Below are 23457 nucleotides of genomic sequence, written 5' to 3' on the forward strand. Positions count from 1 at the left end.
TGCTAATAAATATTTCAGCAAACTGTTCTCAGTTTGAGAACTGAGTGAAAACTTAAGTTATTAAATTGATAAATATTTGGCCATGATGACATTACACATAGATTAAAAAGTTACAAAGTGCTAGAAAAAGTGCAATTTCTCAGCCTAGAGATATGTTAATATTAAAGTTATAGAAAATTTGACTTTAAATTATTATAAGTAATATCAGTAAAATTTATTCAGTGATGCAATGCTGAGCTGAGGAGATTATAGTTTAAACAATTATTTGTGTATTTAATTATAGCTATGGCTTTTAATGTGAAAAAAAATTAATGAGGAAAAATAACCCAAATATACAAATAAAATTTGAAAAGGGTTATTGAAAAAATTGCTTCACATATTCAGAGATGTAGTCATTTCTTTTCAATGAATATTCTTTGTGTCAAGATGGTAGCATGGGAAAAGAGCATAATAAAGAAAAATAAATTTTTCTTTACTTATCTCTAATAACATTTAATTTGTTATTATGAATACATATTTTTAATTAAATGAAGGACATATACTGTGAATGATACAAGTGAATCAACGTTCATGATTTTGTGCAGGAGGAAATATTATAGAAATAAATATAAATGAGATGTCACTACACACTTACTTGACTCAGGATATTCAGAATATTTAATCTGATCCAGTAAGTACATGGACAGATGGATATTCTCTTCACAAATATACTGAGCACCTAGGAGTCCTTTTTAGTTTTATCGTTGTCCAACATTTGGCTGCACAAAGACATCCATCTTCCTGGGTCTACTAAATGTTGCCAGAGGAAGATTTGTATGGCACAGGGATTATTGTTTCTGATGTGCAAATCCTGGCTACCCAGGTAAATTGATCAGTGTACTTGATAGATTAGTGTGAAGTTCTCCTGCAGTAAGAACCAATGGTGTAAATGTTCAAAGCTTTCTACCACAATGAAGTCTCTGATTGGCTGGTGAGTGTCAGTATACAACATGACTTTTAGTTACCCAAATGGTGCTTCTCAAAGAACAACTTATATTTCCTTCATTCTAGTTAAACTAAGCAGTAGCTTTACTTTAACTCTCCTTCCTCATTAGAGTATTTTAATGTTAAGGCTTTCCCCCCCTAACTTCTTACTAATGAGCATCAGCAAAGAATATAAGCTTGCTAAATTCATTGTTTATAAATTTATGATGATTAATAGTATTCACAAATATGTGGAAAGATTTCAACAACTGCATCATTAATGTTTCAAAAATGATGTATATCTGAAAAGTGAAGCAATAAAGAGATAGTTTCTTGTTTAAAATGCCAATAAGCATGGATTTTTTTTTTTTAACATAAGTGAGCTAGTATGCCAAGGTAAAATCATATCTATTCTAAATCATTTTTGTCAGATCTAGAAATTAAAAAAATAGTTTTGCCATGAGTTTTACTTATTAGGCTATACTTCTTGTGGAACGTTGAACCTGCTGGATCTTTTTGAGTTTATTCCACTTGGAATATGTTGAATTTCTTTGCAATATAATGTTTTTTCATCAAATTTTACAAATTACTTCTTCAAATAATATTTCTGCTTTTTTCTCTCTTTCTTTTTCAGAGACTCCCCTTATGTGTGTGTATTTGTGTATTAGATGAGATTCTATCCAACAATATAAGATATACACACACACACACACACACACACATATATTCAATAGCATACTACTCAACTATAAATAAAGATGAACCCTTGCCATTAATGACAACCTGGATGGAATTGGAGTGAATTAGGCTAAAAATAAGTCAGAAGAAGAAAGAGAAATAACAAATGATTTCAGTCATTGTGGAATGTAAACAAATATAATAAATATAAAACAAACCCTAAAAATCTGACTAAGGATTTGAGGGTATAGAGGGAGTAAGTGGAGGGTGGAAAGTAAACAGGGATGGGGGTCAAATGAAATATGGTGGAGAACTATGGGTGTTTTGGTTGTGAGTATGGAATAGTAACATGTGTCTGAAGAGAACTGAATCTATAAACCTAAATCATATACAGTTTTTAAACAAATGTTACCTCAGTAAAATATAATACCATTAAGACAAACATATGTTGTCACCTATTCTTCTGACCAACCATATATAATTAGGAGTTCCCACAACACTTCTTTCAGTTGATAATTTACCAAGATAACTCTCAGAACACAAGAAAAATAGTTTACTTGTGAGATTGTTTATTATAAAAAGATATATGTCAGGAACAAAGAAATGGAAAAGAAGAACAGAGAAAAGTGGGCCTCCCTGGTGGTGCAAGAGGTTAAGACACAACAAATGAAGCTGTCTGCAGCCTCTGCAGCATGAGTTCAATCCCCTGGCCAAAGAGCTACCCACATGGTTCAGCAGACCTTTCCTGACTCACCCGCTGCTCCCCTCAGCAGTCTATTTCAGTCAATCTGCCTGTTCTTCTCCCCATTCTGTCTCTGGTGAATCCTCTCACCCTCCCGCACATCTGGCCTGTGCCCCAGTTCTTGTATGCATGAATAAATAAATCTTAAAAAAAAAAAAAGAATGGAGAAAAGTATGGCGGAAGAATCGCAGAACTTTTAATCCTCTCTAGGACTTCTATGTGTTTCTCAAGCTAGAAACTCTTTGAACACTAACTTTAGGAATTTTTTTTGGGATGCTTAATTATGTGAGCATGGTTGATTAAATAATCACCATTGGTGATTAATTCAATCTCCAGTTCTTCTTCCCTTCAGAGATTGGGTGGGGAAAGTGAAGGTTACACCACCCTCTAATCATATCATTTCTGTCCCCTGGCAGTCTTTCCCCTTCCAGTGGTTATTTAGGGCCTTTTGGAAAAATCTAATTATTAATATAAATTTAAGTATAGTTAAAAGAGATTTGCTATAAATAACAAAAGGCATTCCTTTCACCTTTATTGCATTGGAGCTATTTCAGAAACAAAGGGAAAAAGACAAAGGTATTATAACAATGGTTGCTCCTAGGGCTCTTATCACTTAGGAAATTACAAGGGATTTAGTTTTGTGCTAGAAACTGTGGACTAAGATCCAACCACATATGTTGTAAATCATAGTATCACATTATTGAATCCACCATGCCATCTTTTTCTTATGACATAGGTAGGGTTTAAACAATACAAAGAGGGGGGACTAATGATCTGTGTTAAGGTTTATAAAGTAAAAATCAAAATCAACAAGCAACTATAAACTAGAGACACAATACAGTTGGGGGAGGGGAGGAAGGAGTAGGATGAAAACAAGGGGGGTGGGAATTGTATGGGGTCTATAACCATAAGGAAAATGCATACATTGTGCAAAAATGAAAAAATTATGTAAAAATATATAAAATAAAATAAATCAATAAAAATTAAAAATTAAAAAAAGGTTTATGAGGGCTTTGGCGGTGAGTGTGGTGTGGTTGCATACTTCTGAAGAGGTGTTAACCTGTTCCCTTCAATCATATACAGTATTCCCTTCAATCATATACAATAGAAATTATTGGCTTTTTATTTTTCCAATTAAAAAATAAATTAGACTAACTTTTATTCTATTTTAATTGCAAAGAGTTTTCTATTTCTTTTTCTCTTCCCTAGGATTTCTGAAATGTATTAATCCTGTTTTTAAATATTTTGTTCTTAGAATAACCCATTTTGCTAGACACATTCTCTATAATTAAAATAGTGTTTATTTTAAAAGTAAGGTAATCCATGTGTTTCAGATTCATTTCATTTAATCAATCCAAATATTACTGTCTATGAATGCACTAATGGAGAATGAGTCTGCTTTATTGGCTGTTTAAAATACTTTAAAGGAACAATTTGCTAAGAAGTAAAGTAACTTCTAAAAGTTTCATGTTCTTGGTATTTATGAAATGCATTTCACCCAATTTCTTTAAGTTCTTAGTTCATGAAATCTCAGATAAAATAGAACACATATTTAACTAAATGAACACTCTTTCATCCCCTTTCTTTACTAACATTTACGGAACTAGAGCCCAGAAATTTACAATCTGATTTGATCATTTTTTTTCATAGTTAAATCTATTTGTTTCAAACAATAAAAACTAAATGTACTACTAAAAAGAGACTGTCACTGAGAATGATGGAGTGACTGAATATGATTATAAATAAAATAGTATTGTTTCCACATGTCAGTGACTATTACTCTGTTAACATAAAAATACAAGAGGAAAAGAATCTGCCTTTTCAAAATAAGTGTAAGAACTTTCCCATATTTTCTTTTATCTATCTGCTGAATATGAATAACTTCGGCCTCTTTCTTGTTCTCTAAAGGAACTTTCCTCCAGGTATGCACAGGTTCACACAATAACAAAAACTTCACCAAGGACAGCAAAATCTCCTTCACCAAAAGCAGGCTAATAAAAAGAAAGAAGGTATAGAAACAAAGCTACGTGCAAACTTATCCTCCACCAATTATAAATTGCTTGACTTAAAGAGAAGTTTTTCAATTTTCTGAGACATTTAGTATCTTTTTTTATAAATAGAGATAAGAAAGCATATCCAAATTATAAAAATTGTGGAAACTACCTACAATATTTTATTCCCCACTTCCTTTTTAAAACGGATCTTATTTTAGCTCCAGGTGTTAATGAGCTGGCAGATATTAGTTCATTCCTTTATGCCAGGTGTCTACAGTGGATTTAATATAATAACTTTTTTATTTTTTTTTTATTTTTTTTAAAGATTTATTTATTGATTGATTGATTGGTTTATACATACATTCATGCAAGCACTGGGTACAGTCAGAAGCATAGGAGGGTGAGAGAATTCACCAGAGCCAGAGTGGGGAGCAGAGCAGGCAGAAGGACCGAAGTACACTGCTGAGGGGAGCAGCGGGTGGCAGGAGAGGTCTGCGCGCCATGTGGGACCCTCCTCCAGTGGCCGGGGAGCAGCCGGGGATCGAACCGGCGCTGCAGAGGCTGACGGACAGCTTCGCAACCCAGCGCTCAACCTCTGCGCCACCGGGGAGGCCCATAATAACTTTTTTAAATGAAATTGCTGATATACTTCTCTCAGTCTGTGTATTATTTTCCATAATCCTCACACACATTATTTTTTATGTTCCTGAAGTTTTTCATTGCAACTGAAAGACTAAGGCAGAGTTGCTAAAGTTTAAAGAATGACTTTGTTTTCTTTTAAGTATTTTCCTTTATGGCTAGGTTTAAACAAAGTCTTTAGTTTGTTGTTGTTTGCTTTCATATTCTCCAATTTTGATCAAAATTAATTTATCATTTATTAAATATGTAAAGTAAAATAAAAGCTGATAATTTGGACTGTTGTTAAAAGTAAAAAATAAATCAACTTTATATGATTCCTGATGAGAAGAAAGAAGCCCTTCACATAATATTTGAGTAACTGAAAAATTGGAAAGAATAACAATAGTACAAATAACAGGTGGCACCTGTCTATCTCTGATGACTATTTTTGGAAGTGGCTATGAAATCTACTCATGGCCAGAATATAATCACATGGCCGCACTAAGATTCTGTGAACACTTAGAAATGTAATATGAGGATACATGTGTCCAACTATTTTATTTATTACACGTGGAAGAAATTCAGAACAGATATTGTGAAACCTTTTCTCTTACCACATGACCAAACTTGGTTCTTTTAAAAATTCCCTTATAAAACATTCCCTCCTCAGTAAGCATGAGAAAATGAAAGAAAAGTACTCTGTTTTCTTGAGTATTTGATCCATCAATGTATGGTAGAGCTCTACTAAAACAAATGGGAAACACACAGTAAAAACATATGGTGGTGAAATTTTCTTTTCTGTAATTGTTGCTAATTGTTGCTTTTATTAAAAAAAAAGCACGGATAATTTGATATCATTTGTCTTTGGTCATCTTAATACACCTCTACCTAAATATCTATATGTCTCATTCTTGTTTCCAATTTTTATTCACTGTTTTCTGCTTTAAATTTAAAAATAATTAAAAAATATTTATCACTAAAATCTGTCTTTTCTTCAACAAAGTAGCACAATGGAAAACATATTCACTTTCTGAAATGTGTATGTGTGTAAATATATACATATATATTTACACACACACACATGAAGTTTATATAAGAGGTATATATATGCCAGTTCACATTATAAAATTAGTATCTATTAAGCAAAAATAATATTTATTTGCTATGGAGATTATTAAAGTAGTAAACAGCACAATGTCTATTCACTTTTGGAGAGTTGAGACTTACATAAACAACAATATTATGAACAATGCAATAAGCAATTTAAAATCTTAAAAATTCACATACTAAATCATGAGGTAAAGATTAAATGTCTCCATTCACTCTTAAGTAACAAAATTCACAAGGAATACAGAAAGTCTCCTATAAGCAGGATTTAAAGTGCTCTTTGAAGTAGAGTTAGGTAGTCAAAGAAGAAAGAGGAAGGAATTCCTTGAGATAAGAGTATAAGGGCAAATTACAGAGGTGGGAGTGAGGAAGTCAAACACCAGATTATTGAGGGTTCTGTTTAGACTAAGAAGAGGGTTTGAGAAAAAAAAGTAATTTCATAGGTGGTATGCAGACAGAATCTTAAAGGATGTAAAGAGTTTATCATTCTTTCTATGTTAAATTCAAGAAATATCTTACATGACTTTTAAATTTTGATTGGTGTGTGATTAAACAGGAATTTACAAAGATGATTATAAGTTTACATATACTCAGTCAATTTCCTCTAATATTAATGCTTTATAATAATATTGTTTATCACAATTACTAAATCAGTTTTGAAACATTACTGATAACTAAATTCTATACTTTACACATGTTTCTTTTGCTTTTACCTAAAGTCTTTTTTCTGTTTTCAGTCCTTTCTAGGATCTGCTTAGTCATGAGTTGTGGCAATTTCTAAACTTTATTTGCTTCTGATGAACATAGTAGTAGTAATAAGGTAATGGTAAGGTATTTTCAGAATATCCCTTAATTGGGATTTTTCAGATTTTTTTTCTCATGAATTTACTAGTATTATATGATTGGGAAGAAACATCTGAGAAATAAATCACAGCTTATCAAGAGTGCAAGTCATCAACATGATTTATCGCCATTGACTTTAAACTGATCACCTACCTAACTGAGCCAGTAATTGTTAGATTCTCCACTGGAATGTTGTTATTTTTCTCCTCTTTCCATGCTCTACTCCTTGGAAGGAAGTTACTCTTTACAGTCCACCCTTAAAGTGTACGGGAGTTATATTCCACACCCTTGAGTATAGTGTATGTAAACTTCTTCTGCATGAAAGAGTCATGTTTTATTTTTTCAATCATTTATATTATGGAATCATGGGTAATTATTTTATTTTTTAGGTTATAATCCAATACTATTGTATGTATTTTGTTGCTTGTACTTTTCCAGCTTAAAATTAGTCATTTTCCAAGGAGTCTTGATTCCTTTTACTGGAGAATAGTATTAGAAACCAAGGTATGTGTGCTTGCCTTACTGTGTTGTCATTACTTCTTGGCTGTCTTGGTTGACAGCAATATTTGCTAAAATCTTAATTATAATCTGGCAGTAAACTTTGGTCCAGCATATTATATAGATCATGAATGGGTTACTGCACCATCTTTCTTAAGTTCTGGTTATAAAGAAATGGCTTAGGGAGGAGACAATCAGGAATCTAAGTGTTTTGTTCAAGTGTGACAAAGATTTTCTCTATCTAAAGTAGGGGTGATGGGCCTCCCTGGTGGTACAAGGGGTTAAGACACAACCTATGAAGCTGTCAGCAGCCACTGCAGCACGAGTTTGATCTCTGGCCAGGGAGCAACCAACATGGCGCAGCAGACCTCTCCTGACTTGCCAATGCTCCCCTCAGCAGTGTATTTCAGTAGATCTGCCTATTCTGTTTCCCGCTCTGTCTCTGGTGAATTCTTTCACCTCCCACACTTCTGGCCTGTACCCAGTTCTTGTGTGCATAAATAAACAAATCTTTAAAAAAATAAAGAAGGGGTGACTTTGGGAGTAGAGTGGGGATGAAGCACACAGTGTTTAAGAGTGAGAGTAGCAGGTGAATGGAGTACAATTACATCTCGAAAATCCTACATTCCTCTACCATGTAGGAATCTCTATATAATTGCAGCATGGTGGATGTGGCCGAGCCTGCAGGGGTGCCTCCACTACACAGAGACTAAAGTGTCATTACTTGAAGAACTGTTTGCTGTTGGAGAACAAATAGTCGGGAATGCAAACTAGAAACTGTTCTGACCTTCTACTCTCTGTTCCCCGGGGAGGCTTTTGTTATTTTTTTAAAAAGGGAAACCATTTTTTTATATATATATATATATCAGACAGATACATATCACAACTCATCATAAATTGCCCATGATTCCCTGTATTATGTTCCCCAGGGAGTCTTATGTAAGAGGAAACCAATGATTTCAACTTTTCAGGTATGAAGTTGCCCTTAAATTATCCCCTTTATGGTAATATCCATACTGTGTCAATGGCAGGAAAACAAAAAGGGAACATAGTTCAGGCATATAAAGAATGGATATTTGCTTAAAAAAAGAGAGAGAGAAAGAGAAAGAAATTCTTCTTGGATGTGTTTAAGACTACTTTTACCAATAGCTCAATGTTCTCTTTCTCCATGAATCTAGAAATATATTATGTCCCTGTGAACATGGATATTGTAATAAATCTGGATGAACACCACATTGGATTCTTGCTCATCATCATCATCTGTGAGCATAATGAAAAGCTGGAATGTTATTCCCATATCTCCTGCAATTATTCTATTTCTCCAATACCCTTCTCTCTGGCATCTTAGATAACTCATATTCAAAATAGCTCTAAAAATATGTTAGCATTAAGAATACAATGGGGGGCCTCCCTGGTGGTGCAGGGGGTTGGGCACAGCGCTGTGAAGCTGTCTCCAGCTTCTGCAGCACAAGTTCATTCCCCGGCTGGCCAGGGAGCTACCCACATGGCACAGCAGACCTCACCTGTCTCACCCGCTGCTCCCCTCAGCAGTGTACTTCAGTCTATCTGCCTGTTCTGTTCCTTACTCTGTCTCTGGTGAATCCTCTCACCTCCTGTGCCTCTGGCCTGAACCCCAGTTCTTATGTGCATAAATAAATAAATTTTAAAAAACAATTAAAAAAAGAATGCAACGGGGTCAAAAGAAAAAAAATGAATCAAAGTAGATTCAAAGACATTTATATTCTTATTTCCTACTTGATTATCTGTGGACTTTTGAACAACTGATTGCATTTAGGGTACAGGTATGATATGTAAGGAGTATAGTTAGCAGAAAAATACAAGTAAATTAGAATCTACACAGCTCTAATACTTCTTTGAACTCATAAAAGTTGGCATCCCTTAAAACACAATCACCTTATCCATTTCCATGTACTTTTATGAACTCTATCTTTCATTAAATCTCTCTCCCTTATTAAGATGCTTTCATTTTTCTCATATGATGCTTTACAGAAGCAATATCTTTGTACTCTGGCCTGTCAACAACCATGGTATCAAGGTAGCACCTACATTAAGGGTTCACCTGCAAAAACCTTATAGTTGTCTCAGATTTGTTTGTCTCCAGGGTGTAGCATGGCCCTATCATGGCCATCCAAGTGATTGTGACATTCTTAATGGATTGACCTGACTTAAATGGAATTGTGAATGTGGTCAGCCCTATGTGATGCACATGTATGGGAAATTTATCTAAAAGAAAGAAGGCTGAAGAAACCAAAAGATGGAGAAATAGAGGCTTCACAGACAAGTCCTTTATAGTTCTGATATTTTGAGGAAAGAAGAGAGTTGGTAGTTGATATACATATGGATTCAACTGTGCTTATTAAACATTACTTTTTCCATCATCAGTTTATCATCACATTGTGAAATGGAAGCAAGTTCTGTTAGGAGGAGAAAAGTGTGATCTGAGCTGAGAAGTAGAACTAATCACAAGTTAGTTTTACCACTGACCTCAGTCAAACACCTTGAATAGTCAAAAGAAAAGATTGATCAGTCCATTTCCATGTATCTTCCACCTCTTTGACTCTGTAATCAATAAATACTGTCAATGACTTATTACAACTTATGTGTGAAGGAGTTTAAACCAGATGGGTGGCCTCGAACTAACACAAAGGGTGACATCATGTAATCTGAAGAATGACATATTGTATTTGGGAGGATTCCAAAGTTCATGTTATCCTAAGGGCTTGCATTTTTATTCATATTTTCCTTATAATTTGTTGTAATTACTCAACAGTTCAAACACTACCCAAATAGGCACTATGAGATTGCATTTACATTTTAGTATGCCTAGCTGTTGCATACCTAAAGAAAAAATAAATAAAAACCCTGAAAGGCAGCCAACTCAAATATTGCACACCTGGCTCCCATTTGTTATAAGATTATCACTGAAAACAAAGATTCTTGACTTTTACAACCCCCTCAGTCTTGCGGCCTCCTCAGCAATACTCCCAGCCTAACCTAGTAGAAAAATGGATCTGAGCACAAAAGAGACCTCTCAAAAAGATACCATGTTATGATCTCCATATTAATGTCTCCCTCTCCTGGCCCCTGAACTCAATGACAGCATTTAAAACAGGTATAAAAGAGGAAAGATGACAGCAAGAAAGATGCTGGGTTGCTTCCATCCTCCCACCCACATATCATGATAAAACTGAAAAGCAACAAAAACATTTTCATTTGGCAGGAGCATGTTGCTTTTCTTTTGAAGATACCAAGGGCCCATAAAAGAAAAACAACTCTCTCTTGAGTTCTTTCTGTTTTAAAAATGTTTAACTTCCTTAAATATGCATTTGGATGAAGAAATCACGAAGAAAAACACAATAGAAGACACTGCCAGAAGGGCTGTCTGCTGCTTAGGTGTGTCTACATTTAACCATTCCATTTTACTTCAACTCTAAATTTTAATTTCTAATTACAATAGGCTTGCCAGGTTTGTGGGGCCTTGGAGAAAAAATAAACACAAAAAATCTAAATATAGAATTTTATTCAAAAAGACTTCAAGATCAAGACCAACCCTTTGGCTCTAAGCCTGACTGCTCCTCAAGTAGCCCAGGTATTGAGTTTGCTGTGACTTTTTTTTTCTTTTCTTGAAGATCTAGATGCATATATTTGAATAATATACTCATCTCATTTAAAAGCACCTATGTATCTGAAAATCTTTACTAAAAGGAAATTCTATGCTACAATTCATGTATAGCTATTGTCTCTTTTTAAAGGCCACTTTAAAAAAATCAATCTCATTATATATGGAGAACTGCAAAATTCTGTCCTATGCTACATGAATTGTGCAAAAATATTCAGCTATTACTTAATTGAAACTAGCTTCACCCCACACTTAAATAAGCATTTTGATTATCTGCCAGATAAATCCAAACCAGATATTGACTATTTTCTTTTTCCTTCTCTCTCAGGGATGCTAGAGATAAAGTACCAGTGCTTCCTTCCCCTAGAATAAGCAATAATTTTTAACTTTTGTGACTATTATAATCATGACACTGGGAAGACTGAGTGAATAGTGGGTCTAAGAATTCCAAAGAGTTGATTATGGTAAAATAATGAGAAGTATGGGCAAATTCCAATGAAAATGGGGAAATATATAAATACATATATAGAGATGTCTGCTTGGGGATGATATAGAGATGTTTGCCATGGAAAAAGAAACTAGAAGTTATGTGAATAGATATGATACATTATTAATACTAGAGAACTTATCTTTGTAAAGACAAGAAATTGAGGGATGGGCTTTCAGGAATAGAAAGTGATAGATGACAGTGAATGTGGAAGTAAAGTTAGGCGTTGACAGATCCTATCAAGCTCAGAATGAAAGGTAAGGATCACGTGGTAGCAAACTGGAGTATGTGCTAGTAGAGACAAAATATCATTATCAAATACTGGACAGAGATGATGTGGGGTTAGAATATTTCCTATAGAAATCCTGAAGAAAAACAGTAGAATAGACTGCTAGAAGGACTGTCTGCTGCTTAGGTGTTTCTACATTTAACCATTCCATTTTACTTTAACTCTAAATTTTAATTTCTAATTACAATAGGCTTGCTGGGTTCATGGGGTATTTGAGAAAAGTAAACACAAAAAATCTAAATATAGAATTTTATTCAAAAAGACTTCAAGGTCATTAAGACCAACCCTTTGGCTGGTCATTCATCACCTCTCCAAATTATCCCCAAACCACCTACTCAAGTTGACAGTTACAGATTCTTATTTTTCTGTAATAGTAAAGAAATTAATTAGATTTCTTTGAAACCAGGAATAGGAACTCCTGATCAATTATGACTTGTGAAATCCAAAGTGAAGTTGTCCACTTCCATGGACAACATTATCAGTGAAGGTCTTCAGCAATGTTGTGGTTTTAACGTAATAATTTTTAAGTAATATGGAGCAGAAATGGGAACAAAAGCTAACAAATATGAATACATCAAACATTGAAGTCTTCTGCACAGTGAAAGAAACTAACATTAAAATGAAAAGACATCTTATTGAATGGGAGAAAATATTTGTGCATCTTACATCTTACTAGAGACTAATAACCAAAATTCATCAAAAACTCATATAACTCAACCAGAAACCAAATAATTTAATTAAAAAAATAGACAAAAGCATTATTTCTCCAAAGATGGTCTACAGATGGTCTACAGGTATGTGAAAAGGAATTCATTTCACTTACCATCAGGGAAATGCAAATTTAAACCACCTAACACCTGTGAAAATGGTCCATATAAAAAAATATCAGAAATGAAGAGTATTGGTATAGGCATGGGGGAAAAAAACCAAACAAAAAACTTTCCTACAGTTTGTGGGAATGTAGGTGGTTCAGTACCTATAGAAAACAATATGGAGGGTTTAGAAAATAGCAGTAATTGATATGCCATATGATTCAGTGATTCCACTTCTAGATATCTTTTCAAAGTATGCAAAAATCCAGTAATATGAAGGGGTCCATGCACTTCTAAGTTCACTGTAGCACTATTTACAATAGCCAAGTTATGTTAACAACCTAAGTGCTCAATGACACAGAGTGGATAAAGATGTAGTATATAGACCAATGAATTATTACTCAGCTATAAAGAAAACTCTTGCAATTCACAATAAAATGGATGGAACTTGAGGAATTATGCTACATAAAATAAGTCAGAAGGAGAAAGACAAATACCAAATGATTTCAGCCTTGTGTGGAATATTAAGAAATAAAGCCCCCCCTCAAAAAAAAAAAAAGAAAAGAAAAACAGATAAAACCAACCAAACAACAATAACAAAACTCTAGAAACTTGACTGAAGAACTGAGGCTTCTAAATGGGGAGAAAAGACCTAGTGGACTAACGGGGACGATTATTGGCATTTTGATGGTGGGCTTGCTATGGTACCATGCATCTGAAGAGCTCTGATCCTATATCCTCCAATCACATCCATTGTTGTAAAATAAGATTATTAATTAATATTGATAAAAGTTTATTACATAAGTAAAAAGTATTTACCAATGTTATTTATTGATAATAAATAAAACAATAAAAGCCAGACTTAAAAGTAAAAAAAAAAAAAACTGAAACAGGGAAATTGCTCTTCAAGAAAGGAAATTTGCTAATGTAAAATTTTATTATTGTTGTTGCTATTATTATTATTACTATTATTATTTTCTCTACTCTCACTATAGGTACTCTTTATGAATTGGATCCTGTAGGCTTTGACTCTGATAATGTAAATTTGATAAATGTCCCCCTTCCATAAAGATGGTATTTGAATATTTATTCTCTTGTTAATGTTCTATAGTTTTCTATAGTTATAAGTTTTCTCAACTATAGTTATAAGTTTCATGACAAAGTCAAAAAAGGAGAACTTGCAGTAAAACTGTTGAAAGGGAGAACTGAAATAGAAGAGCAGATATTTGACAACTATTATACCTGGTACATCTTTTATAGTGAAATGAGATATGAGTGATAAATGAGGAAATGCAGAGAGGATAAAAGTAGAGTTTTTAGGAAGTACAGCTTTTGAGGTTTTGAGGGAAGGGGAGGGAGAAAAGGTTGAAGAAGTATGATGTTTGTGGAGGGGTCTCCCTGGTGGTGCAAGGGATTAAGCACAGCACTGTGAAGCCATTCACAGCCTCTGCAGCACTAATTCAATCCCTGGCAGGGATTGAATCCCCCCTCATGGCGCAGCAGACCTCTCCACTCTCTCCCGCTGCTCCCCTCAGCAGTGTATTTCAGTCAGTCTGCCTGTTCTGCTCCCCACTCTGTCTCTCATGAATTCTCTCACTGCCCAGCACCTCTGGCGTGTACCCCAGTTCGTGTATGCATAAATAAATAAATCTTTAAAAAAATGAGTGGTTGTGGAAAAATTAAATAAACAATAAATAGCATCACTGATAGGTGAAGGCTTTCATTTCCAAAGAAAGGTCTTGCTGATAATGTGAAACATTCACTAAGCCCTCTTAATTAAACTTCCAAATTGAGGACATAACATGGTTGAGAAGAGAAATATTAGAAAGGGCTTGTTTAGAAAACTGTAGGTGTTTTATCTCCACCAATGTCTCTTCTCACTCCTCCCTATACACATGCTCTTTCCTACAGAGTGATTTTGATTTACATGAAACCTAGATGAGGGGACTTTAATTGGTCCACACAGAGAACTTGCTATGTATCTCCTGAAGCTAGGTGCATGAATTAGACTGGTGTCTGACTCCTACTGGCTAACTCTGTCCATGAAGCATATGCTGCTCAGCGATCTGAATATGACAACATTCAGTCTATAATATGACCTGGTCTCAAACCAAATGTAGTTCAGTTAGCCTTTACTGTTACAGTAGTATATCACCACAGGTCAGGGGACTGCAGTGGTATTTATGTCAGCTATTAAAGTATCTCTACTTTGTTGTACATTCTGGCAGTGGAAAATTATCCAACATTGTATTTGAGAGTCATTGGGCCCACTACCAGACAAACCTGAGCATTTAGAGTAACTAGAAAACTGTGTCACTTCAGATTTAGTTTCCAGTAATCCCTGAAAAGCCTTTCAATTTCCTCTACCCCAAAGCACTGCCATCCTGGTAAACGACTCCAGCTTTTTGGGAAAGCTAAAAGAAAACAAATTACCATATAAAAAATCAGCTATATTGTCATGACTTCTTCAAAAACACTGGGCATCCTTCATAAAAGAGGTTTTGGGTCTACAGACTGACAACTTTTGGAATTGGTGAAGGTTATAACTTTCTCTTGGTATGATTCAAGTCAGATTTCTGTTCACGAGAATGGAAATTTTCCATTTAAACAAATCAAGTAAGACTTAGCATGCTGCCATTCTATTTCTGTTCTATGGACACTATGATCAGTTAGTGAAAGGTCCAATTATTGCTTTGGCTGTCCTTCTCCTTGTGATAAACTACATTTGCCATGTTTTGGGGTTGAAATGCTGGTCTCTACTCCTGACATGCATCATATAAGCATCTCCCTGTACTTGGGGAGCTCAGTTTGATGATGACATTTCCTGTAGTAAGTCTGGATCTAGGGTGTGTAACCAGCACTAGGCTCTTCAAGGATATTTTTGCTCCTCTATTAATGCTTTTCGCACACTCATAGAAACTCTTAATATTGGCAGTCTATTATTAGGGGTCTTAAAAAAAGAACAATCTTGTTAATAGTGCTTTATGTCCCTTTAAATCCATTTTATATCTGGAACCCAACTCTATCTCTTTCTGCGTGCGTGTGTGTGTGTGTATGTGCATACACACACATACTTACATATGTATATATGCACATGTACACATATGTCTATATATATACACATATATCTTCCTTAAAAAGAAAAATATAGGAAGGCTTTTTAATCCACATAGGATTTATTCTAACAGTTAATGTCATTCTCAATTAGAAGCACATAAAGGTCATTTTTATAGCATTTCTTAACCAACATTACTTTTATATGAGACAACACCTGGCTTTCCAAACATCTCCTGTATAAACTTTATGTGCTTACTATCACCACTCCAATGTGTTTTCCACCATAAATAAAAAAAAAAAGTACATTCTAAACTTGTTTATAGGAGGAAAAGACCTATGTTGATATCAAAGGAGAACTTAAAAATCTGTTCTTTCAGATAATCCAAAAGACAAACTACAGTTCCACAAGGAATACTTCCCCAGATAAGTTTACTTACTGTCAGGATAAATGGTGTATTTGAAGGAAAGGGTAATAGCAGGTGTGAGAGCGGAAACTGTGATTTTGATTCTGTGTCAGGGATCACAGGGAAGGTCTGCGGTTAGTACACAACAGAGGCAATCAGTTCAAGTTCAGAGAGAGAGAGGGAAAGAGAAACACAAAAGAAAACACTCTAATAAGTCGAGAGTTCAAGAAAGCACTGTGCATGACACGACCAACACATGCTGCTGAGTCTATTCTATCTGGAGGAAGAGCCCACGCAGCTCACATTCACAGGTGCTTCCTACTTGGGGCTCCTGAGGTACTTTGAACACAAGTGCATCGGCACATTCATCTTAGTGCTTTGTTTATGGTCAACTGAAATTGTCAGACCTGAAAACTAATAATTTCAATGACATTATCTGTTCTCTGTACCCTGAAATCTTTTCTAACATAGCAATAGATAGTCTAGTCCTTAATATTTTCTTATTTAAATACTTTTTCTTTAAGTAATATTTGACTTGAAATTCTGAGATTTTTCTCCTGTTCTCCCTGAATAGACCAAGGGAGATGGGCCTGCAGGGTTATGTATGCAGGGAAAGACATGATTTTTAATTTTTGTCAACCTGATTAAAGTATTAAAAATACTTGTTGAGGAGGAGAGCTGAATTGTTTAAGCAAAGAAAAGGGAGTCAGTGTTTATTAGAGCAGGATTAAGCAAATGAGAGGATAAATAGGACATTCTGCAAGCCAATGTCTATTATATGATCTATAGTGTAAGTTTTCTTATACCCTATGGAATCCTCAGTAAAATACCCAATTTTCTTTTAATTTGATAAAATTTAGAGGATTCTGATAATATTATAGGGTGTTTTAGAGGCTTTTTCATAAGTAAAATTGGTTTACAGTTTCCTTTTTAAATTTTTTTTATTTTTTTGCTGTTGTTTTTATTTTTAGCCTCCACCAAACCACCTCTATGCATACCCCATCTGCCCAACTCCCATAACCCTCAACCCTTCTTTTCCCCTATTCCCTCTGGTAACGATTATCCTCTTTTTGGCTGAGTGCAAAGATTTAAGAAAAATATCTACTTTTACATATACATCTTTTTTTATTTTTTTTTATAGAGGCATGTTTTATTTATTTATTTGTTTGTTTGTTTTTGTTTATACATGCACTGGGTACAGTCAGAAGCACGGGAGGGTGAGAGAATTCACTAGAGCCAGAGCGGGGAGCAGAGCAGGCAGAAGGACCGAAGTACACTGCTGAGGGGAGCAGCGGGCGGCAGGAGAGGTCTGCGCGCCATGTGGGACCCTCCTCCAGTGGCCGGGGAGCAGCCGGGGATCGAACTGACGCCGAAGAGGCTGTGGGCAGCTTTGCAAACCAGCACTCAACCGCTGCGCCACTGGGGAGGCCCTACATATACACCTTGAAAAAATGGAATTGGTTTGGGAGTTGCCTTTAAATACCAAAACTTGGGCCTCCCTGGTGGCGCAAGTGGTTAAGCACTGCACTATGAAGCAATCCACAGCTTCTGCAGCACGAGTTCGATCCCTGGGCGGCCAGGGAGAAACCCACATGGCAATGCAGACCTCTCCTGTCTTGCCGGCTGCTCCCCTCAGCAGTGTATTTTAGTCAGTCTGCCTGTTCTGTTCCCCATTCTGTCTGGTGGATCCTATTACTCCCCACATCTCTGGCCTGTACCCCAGCTCTTGTATGCATAAATAAATAAATCTTTAAAAAAATAAATAAATATAAAAACTTGATTCAGATAGGTAATTGGTATGAGCAAAGACTGTCCACAGAAATACAGTGAAATTCAGGTCATCAGGAACTCCTTGCTGAGATTGAAGGTTAAACAAATATACAATCATAGATACCATTACGTTGTTTTGAATAGTAGTTAACATATTATATTAGGCATATGCTATTATATATTATGTATTAGGCATATGCTAAGTACATTCTACTTGTCATTTCATTAATCACACAATAGACCATTGTAATATTTTATTAAATGGTCTCCAGTGAATTGTACACTCTCTGCTCTAGTCCCTTCCAAACCTGATTTTGGCTTTTGTGGTGTGACTCACTTGAACTGTACAATATCTGCATGGGGAGGGGGGTGAAAATAAAAACTTGATAAGCACTTGGAGATTGGAAATGGTTCTTTTTGAATGTTGATGATATCACAAAAGTGAAGAGAGTGGCCCAGCCTCCTTAAGAATGAAAGATCCCAAAAAGAGTAAAAATCAGCCCTCCTAATTCAGTCCAGTGTCCATCCAATTTACCATTTGAAAGAATCTGCATGCGTAAGTCCAGGCAAGACCAGCAGAAATTAAAGTACAGAACTGTGAGAAATAAATTCTTGTTTTAATCCATCACATTTTGAGGTGATTTGTTATTCAACAATAAATGCTGATACAGAAAATCTGTACCAGAAATGGGTGCCCCTCTACAAAATCTAAATCATGCAGTATCGGCATTGGACAAGGTAGAATAAAAGCTGGACAATAAATAACAAAGACATTGATATTGGGGGTGAAAAAGGCAAGGGCAAGCTTCTATACAAGGATAGAAAGATGATGATCCCTGTTTTGTAGTAGTGAATCAATTGACAAAATTATCAACTGCTATTAAGTGGAAGATAGTGATCTGGAAAATCAGACCTTCAATGGCATATTAAAAATGTATATTGATTCTCATAGCTGTACAGTAATGAATAATAATAGAATAGTAAAGATTAATACCATCATTGTCACAATTAGGGGTGAAGAAATTAGTCTTAAAAAGGTAAACCTTCTCAAAGCGGCTACAATCCTATTTGTCATAGGAAAGATTTGCCTATAACTGTGTATAAGTATTCATCTTAAGATATTCTAAAATGGGGCCTCCCCGGTGGTGCAGCGGTTGAGTGCTGGGTTGTGAAGCTGCCCACAGCCTCTGCTGTGCTGGTTTGATCCCCAGCTGCTCCCCGGCCTCCAGAGGAGGGTCCCACATGGCGCGCAGACCTCTCCTGCCGCCTGCTGCTCCCCTCAGCAGTGAACTTCGGTCCCTCTGCCTGCTCTGCTCCCCGCTCTGGCTCTGGTGAATTCTCTCACCCTCCTGTGCTTCTGACTGTACCCAGTGCTTGTATAAACAAATTAATAAATGTTAAAAAAAGGGATATTTTAAAATGGAGACTTTTATACATTATTATGAGGCAGTTATAGATGACTAAAGTATTTTGTTAGTCACAAGTTTTAAAGACAGTATGGAAGCAAATTTTAAACACAGTGGAAGTGGGAAATTTTCAGTATTTCTTATATATTGTGAAATTATTTGGTATACCCAATGGTATATATTCCTTTGCCTAGCACATACTAAAAATGATTTAAAAAAAAATTCTTGACACGTCCAAGTCAATACGATTTAGTATTATATTTAATCATCCTGCCTCATGACTTAACTTGTTGTTTATTCAACTAATACAAACATTGCTTGGTCTTTGTAAGTCACCTTTAGTCCATAGTATAGCAATATATATTTAAGAGTTTCCGTTCATCTCATTCCCTTCTTTGTTCATTCTCCTTGTTTTATGTCTTTAGATGGGCATCTGATAGTTCTGTTTTTCCCATGTCACATTTATGTTGAAATATTTTCAATAGTTTGTATCTGACCAGTTTTACTCTAGGACTCCACCTTTCCCTTCCCTTCCCTGAATATTTATATTGTGTTCTCTCACCTATACTGCCCTTTCATTCCCTTTTAAAGCCTCTTCAGTCATTATCATATGCTGGCATTTTTGGAACTTTAGAGGTAACAAAGTGGTTTTTATTTAGAATACCTCTTACATCCAACTGGTTGTGTCAACCTAGTCCACTGGTTTGTCAACTATAACTACTGTTTTCCTTTCAGTAATGTAACTTCTCAAGAGATTACAATTTATTCAAGGGCCAAAATTCTTTTTTTTCACAGTGCTCAGTCTGTAGAAAGACCTGTTGCAGCATGATTTATGAAATTATTTTGATTAAAGACAGTATATTCATGTGAATAAAAAAGGTTATAAAGTTTAAAAAGGTTTTGTGACTATAAAAGGTTTGTTTCAGATCTTCTCTATGTTGCAGATAAAAATGCTCACTTTCCTAAGACTTGGATACTTAAAGCTATAGAGTCCAAACATTGCAAAATGTTCTAAAATATGGTATTGATGAGATGCACTGCATATTGCTTAATATACTGAATTATAGTAAATGGGCATGACTGGTCAGAATTGTTTAACACTAAAAAGACTCATAGGAGAATCTAAGTTTGCATGGTTTTAAATATGACTCAACTAGAAAAAAGTTTGTTCAAGATGATACAGAAAGTGTAAGTGTTTCTAGAATGTTTCCACTTATAAAATAGTTATTAAAACTTTCAAAACAATGGCAATTTGGAACAATTTCTAAGGTTTTTTTGGTAACAAAATATTCACTAAAAATTAATCAAATCAAATTTTAGAGTTCAGAAACTGCATTTCCAGTTAAACTGACATTTTGAGATAACTCATTCTGAGGAATAAAATTATTTTTTTATATTCAGGACAATTTTGCTAATAAATTTCTATTCCAATTGTTCATTTATTTTATATCAAAGTGCTGGTAATGAGAAAAGTCTAGTGATAATGATAGCAATGGATGTGCTTGCTTAATTACTGTCATGGGTATAAAAAGAATTAAAATTAGCGAATATATTCTTTGCTATTTTTTGATGTCATTGTTGAAGAGGAAAAGGCAAGGAAAAGGGTGGACAGTGACATAAAGTCAGAAGTCTCAGACAAAGGAAGACAGTTCATTTAAAATGTCCTCAATAAATATTGCCTTTTGTTATGAACTGAATGTTTGTATCCCCTTGAAATTTATATATTGAAGCCCTAACCCCTCAAATGCCATAGCATTTTGAAATGGGGCCTTTGGAAGTAATTAGGTTTAGAGTCCTTAGAAGAAGAGGCCAAACAATTGTTTCTTTCAGTTACATAAGGATATAAGGAGAAGCTAATTATCTACACGAAGAGGGCTTTCACAAGGAAACAAATCAGCCTGCATCTTGGTCTTGTACATCCTAGACTCTAGGACTGTGGAAAATAAATATGAAATGTTTATGCCATTCAGTTTATGACTAATATACCTCTTAAGGGTCATATGTTAAACATGGGAGTGAACCACTGTCACCTTGAGTCAGATACTACAATAAATGGAACATTTGGAATAATATTTAAAATACTGATAAGTACTGAAAAGCTGACAGATTTATTGAAGAAAAAGGTCATTGTGTTCCATGGAACATCTATGTCTTACTTTTACATCCTAGTCTTACTACAAAGTTCAACCCATAAATATATGTCCTTAAAGAGATTTGCAAATGACTGAATGAATGGTATTTCTGACATCACATGTAATATCCAGATAAAATAAAAATAGTTGCTTGTTGCATTCAGATATTAGCAATATTCAATAATTTTTTATGTTGCAAAATAATGACTGATGTTTGTCTTCATACTCACCAATAAATATAGCCAGACCACAATGCTCATTTTCTAGATACAAGCGCAGGTATGTTTGTGCGTGTATTTAAATACTCATGACTTGATAGAGGTATTTTTGTTACTTAGATCAATTTGGTATAACTTTCACGGATGATCACTTTCATTTAAAAGTCCTCTATCCCTTTTTTCATTGTTTCTTTCCTTCTGCAATTAACAGAGAAACAACATTTAGAGAGATCATAAAAGATGCCTGATAAATATAACTTAGTATGTAGTTGCAAACACTACCTGAAAATATGGGTCCTTTCTAAACGTTAAACATTTTTTTTGAGTATTAACATAGATGTAAAAAGTTCACAAATGTCAAGTGTACATTTTGATGAATTTTAACCAGCAAAAAATGAGCAAACACAGTGTGTAACCACCACTGTATGAAGAAACAGGACATTATATGAATTCTAGAGATCTCTTCATGCCCAACTATACCCCATGGATTACTTCTAGATCATTAGTTATGGCTGAGTTTGAATTTCATGTGAATAGAATTAAGTGTCTATGTCTGATTTCTTTGATTCAACATCATGTTCGTGAAGTCTGTGTATATACAACTGTAGTTTTTCATATTCATTGCTATATCATATTCTATTCAATAAACATTTAGCACACTTATCCATTCATACTTTTATCCATATTAAAATGATATTTATACATATATTGTACATATTTATATACTTATTTCATGGACATTATTTGGCATTTATGAATGTTTGTGTTCTCATGTCTTTTGAAGAATGTATGCCTATATATCTTTGAGGAAGGAGTGGTTGTTTCATAACGTATGTGTTCACACATCTTTTGTATGCTTAGCTAAAAGTTTCCAAAGTGATTGGCTTGAATTTTATACTACTAGCAGCAGCTTGGAGGGTTTAGGCTACGGCAGAACTTGGACATTTTATTATATAAACCATAATTTTGATATTTAAATCAGCCAGTCTTAATATTGCTTTCTCACCGTCATAGGTTAGAAAAGTAAAAATGGACAGATACGCATAAAGATGGAATTTCCCAAGGGTCATTACATTTCAAAACTTGTTTAATGGAATATGATATTTTCTCAAATATTTGTTTATAAATGTTAATTATTGGATTAAAACAGATCCAATGAATTATTCAAACTAATAACAAAATGGTTATCTTAATTAATTCTATTTATTTCTTCCCTGTGAATTATCACACACACCTTTATCTCAATCTTGAACATTCACTCACTAAGTAAATAAGAGTCATTTTCAGTGTTCTACTTAAAGACCCAACAGGAGGGAAAAAAAAACAATACATATTCATAAACAAACAAAATTAGAAGTCAGTGTTGTTCTGAAAAAGGAGTGCTTGAAAAACACCATGATTTTAAGCTTTACAGAACATATCATTGTACTCAGTGTAGGAGGTGAAGACAAGAGGCAATTTATTCTGCAGCTGGTTTCGAAATAAACAGAGCAAAGAAAGATAAGGAGTGAAAGAGGGATAAATCCACCAGTAGCAAACTTGATGGACAGACAGGCTGCCATTAACAATGCTGTTGCCTTTGTAAGTACAGAGTGATGTGGAGATACCCTGGCATTTATACTGTAGACATGGTCCTTAAAGATTTTACACCTCCAATTCCTTAGAATTATCAGCTATCTCCAGCCTGTCAGTCAACCAAGCAATCTTAGATTTTTAGCTTGCAGGCCAGGCAGATTATTGACAAAGCAATCCAGGTTGATATAACACACCCTGACAAACAACAGTGAGGGGATTGTGTT

This window comes from Talpa europaea (assembly GCF_964194135.1).
Source record: "Talpa europaea genome assembly, chromosome: 5".
NCBI lineage: Eukaryota > Metazoa > Chordata > Mammalia > Eulipotyphla > Talpidae > Talpa > Talpa europaea.